This window comes from Amborella trichopoda, chromosome 7, assembly GCF_054954075.1.
Source record: "Amborella trichopoda isolate Santa Cruz 75 chromosome 7, AtrichopodaSantaCruz75HAP2 v2.0, whole genome shotgun sequence".
NCBI classification, from domain to species: domain Eukaryota; kingdom Viridiplantae; phylum Streptophyta; class Magnoliopsida; order Amborellales; family Amborellaceae; genus Amborella; species Amborella trichopoda.
Window position 1 is genome coordinate 5,363,238 of NC_142342.1, and position 4,468 is coordinate 5,367,705.

Below are 4,468 nucleotides of genomic sequence, written 5' to 3' on the forward strand. Positions count from 1 at the left end.
TATAAGTGCTTTATGGACCCTTTAACTCAACCAACGACTTGTCTCGCCAACACAATGGCCCAAATCATTGGGAGAGGGCGTGGTATACTCCCGGGAGAGCAAACTATGCATCTACTCCCTCCGACATAAGGGCTATTTACTTGGATTTTTACCTCTTAATTTTGGAAAACATTTATATAAGGTTGCAAGTTGCAACTATATAGTATACTAGTAAGGTTACCTCAAAAATCCAGCAGAAAAGAGTGTTATGTAGATAGAAAATCTTCCAAATAAAAAAAACCCAGAGATTTCAAGTCCTAAAAATGCTATATCTTGTAACTAGATATATAGATTGTCTATTTTTAAGATTTTCATATGTTTATAGATATGCTCAATCTGTATCATTTTTAGAATTTTAAATTTGACAAATAGAGTTGGACTTGAATTTTCAAAACCATTATAAGATTTTTTATGCCGAAACTACATCTTCGGAAAAATTTTAGAGATGTGCTTGAGTTGTATAGTTGTAGTATTTATTATTAAAATATTGACCATTTAAATATTTTATTATATTATTATATTATTATCTTAATATATTAATATCATAAAATATTTGATATTTTTAATATCATAATGTTATATTAATACTAATAAAACATATTATATAATTACATAATTATTATAATGATGACATTATGAATTAAAATGTTTATATTTATTACTATTTTTTCGAATATTCGTTATAAAACATCATCAACATTATTAATATTGGTACCAATTTTTTATAATATATTATTATTTATCTATCCTACATCATTAAGCCAAAGTTAAAGGGTAGACATCTATGGCAAAAATAAGAATGGAAACCGAATCTATACTGGTTGTAAGAGACAATCTCACAATTTAAAGGAGAGATACCTTTTGAAGAGAAAGACATCTTTTTTTCTAAAATTAATATGTAAAAGAGATTGATGTCCCGACTTTAAAGAAAGAGGGGGACAGGGACGTTTTAAACTCCTAAGACGAGTACTTGGAAGAGGGAAAGAGATTTTTTGGGGGAGCGAATTTTTTTCTAAAAATAGTGTAGGGACTAGGGACTTTTTGAAAAAAGGGAGAGATGTGTGCCCTTCAAAGGAAGAGAGAGAGAGTCTTGGGAAGATGGACTTTTTGAAGAGGGAGAGAAATGTCCCACCTTTCAATGAAGAGAGAGATTAAAAAAAAGAGTCCGTAGAAGAGAGAGAAAAAGAGATATTTTTTTTAGAGTATTTTTGGGAGAGAGAGTAGGTATACAAGTACCAATCCCACTCAAATTTAAAAGAAAAAAAGATAGGAAAAATATTTTATTATTTTTTATTTTTAACTTTTATATCTCATCAAGTTTAAAATTTGAAAATATTACTTATAAACAAAAAGATTATATTTTTTATATCTTCCAAACCAATAAACCTTTTTAACCATATATTATTGACCTCAACAACTTATGAAATGACTCTATCTCTCTTTATTTAAAACTTCATTTCTCTCTCATATCATCATCTCTCGCTCTCAAAACTCCATCTCTCTCTCTCACACATCATCGTCTCTTTCTCTCTAAAAAATCAATCTCTCTTCTTAAAATTCAAACTCTATCTCTTTCTTTATCTAAAACTCTATCTCTCACTAAAACCCAAACTCCATTTCTCTCTCTAAAACTTCATTTCTCTTTCACACATAAGAAGGTGACCTCGTGTTTGAGCTCAAGCTAAACCCTTTGGCTGGTAAACTTAATGAGAAGCAACGAGAGAGAGATGGAATTTGAATAGGGTGTTATTTTAGTGTTTGTTAAGGTAAAAAATTTATGGTCAAAGGGGTCTAAGGGGTTGTAAGAAAGAAAAGATGAAGATATTTTGCTTATCAATAATATTTTCAATTCTTGAATATCTGACTACCATAATATTTTCAATTCTTGGATCTCTTAAGATATAAAAGTTAAAAATAGAGAATAAAGAGATATTTTCCCAAAAAGATCGGCATATATATCTAAATAGGAGATCTTAAAATAGATATTTTAGGAAAAAAAAGAGATTGTTTTCATATTTGAATTAGAGAAATAGGAGAATTTTTATTTCCCTATTTTTTGGTTCAAACTTTCTAAAATAAGTACATATCCCCAACTCAAATTCAATAGTCTCTATTTCTCTCTCATTAGTTAGGATTTTGATGTTATGGAAGTTAGAAAATCCTAAATGAGGGCAAGGCCAAACGATTTGCTTATATAAACTATACTAGCTTTTACTTATCTTTTGTTATCTTTTGCTTAATGAAGTAGATTTCTTTTACTTTTGAAAAAAGTTATATAGAGCTTAGGCTCTAAACAATCAAATTAGAGCCTACCTCAAAACTTTCACTAGAAAATGTTGTTTTGATGCCTAAATATAATCAAATTGATCATCTCGACATCAGATGCATGGACATGAAAAAAAACGGATTTCAAGTTTTGGAAAAATGCTTCTTGTTATGCATTTTTGGACTGTCAATTTTCAATATTTTCAAGTTTTTATAGATTTGCTCGATCTACACTATTTTTGAAGCTTTAAATTTTATAACTAAAGATGAAAATATAATTTAAGGCTATCACGAAACTGTCCAGTATTGAAACCATATTTCTCGACACTATTTGAAGGTAAGCTCTAATTTGATTGTTTAGAGCCTCAACTCTATACAAACAGCACCATTTACTTTTTCATAGTATCAATATTTGTTTCATAGTATCAATATTTGTGGCAATTTAATTATTATAGTTTTCTCCATATCTCACTATTCATTAGTTTTAATGTGGTACTCTATTATACTTTCCATTGCATGAGATGTTTTAGTTATGAATTGAAGCAAGCGAGAGTTTATGTTTACAAAAATGTAAAAATAAGTATTCATGGTCAAAAAAAATTTAAATGTTTGTCAAAATGATAAGAAATATAAATAAACATATTATAAATAGATTTCTTATTTTTTGAGATTTTTTATATTTTTAAATTTTTTAAATAACCCATCTATATGCATGCATGCTCTCTCTCTCTCTCTTGATGTTATAGAAGTTAAAAAACCTAAATGGAGGGCATGCCCAAACCATTTGCTCAATATAACTAGTAATCTTTGTTATCTTTCTCTCTCTCTTTGTGTATAGATCTTCCTTACTCTCAATTATGTACTTATCTTTTTTCTTTTTACAAGGTATCAATATTTGTGGCAATTTAATTATTAGTGTTTTCTCTACATCACACGATTCATTAGTTTTAGTGTGATTCTCTATTATATTTTTCATTGCATGGGATGTTTTAGATATGGACCGAAACAAGTGAGAGTCTATATTTACAAAAATGTAAAAATAAGTATTCATGGTCAAAGTATTTTTTAATATTTGCCAAACTTATAAAAAAATATAAAAAAACATATTACAAATATATTTCTTATTTTTGGGACTTTTTATATTTTTAGTTTTTTAAAATAACCCATCTCAATGCATACACGCCCCACTCACTCACTCACTCACTCACTCTCTCTCTCTCTCTCTCTCTCTCTCTCTCTCTCTCTCTCTCACACACACACGCATTAGTTACGGTTTTGATGTTATATAAGTTAGAAAACCCTAAAAAGGGGCATACCCAAGCCATTTGCTCATGTAAACTATATATATATATATATATATATATATATATATATATATATATATATATATATATATATATATATATATTTATTTATTTATTTATTTATTGGGAAAAGTTGGGATTAGCCTACTAGCCCCAGATTGAATCTGGGCCGATCTGACGATCAAGAATGTTTGGTAGTGCTTAAAATTTTTTTTTTTTTTTACAAAATCAAATCACTTGAAATTTTAGGTTTGTGTTTATAAAAAATACGTGAATTTTTGAAAAATATCAAAAAAGTATTTTACATGAAATAAAATGACCAAAATACCCCCAAAAATATTCGGAGGGTATTTTGGTCATTGTGTTTTAGAATAAATTTTTGTATATTTTTATTAGGTATGCCTTGATGAGAAGAACACATACCTAAAATTTCAAATAATTTGGATTTGTAGAAAAAAAATAAAATTCAAACACTATCAGATATATTTGATCGTCAGATCGGCCCAAATTCAATTTGGGTCATTGGGCTCAAATGTTCATATGATTTAGTGGGCTAATCCCATCTTTTTTCATATATATATATATATATTTCTTGCATAGATCTTCTTTACTTTCAAACAGGTACATGTCTTTCACCTTTTTTATGGTATCAATATTTATGGCAATTTAGTTATTAGTGTTTTTTCCATATCACACGATTCATTAGTTTTAGTGTGATTCTCTATTATACTTTTCATTGCATGGGATGTTTTACTTATGGATTGAAGCAAGTGAGAATCTATGTTTACGACAATGTAAAAATAAGTATTCATGGCCAAAATATTTTGTAATCTTTGTCAAAATGATAAAAAATATATAAA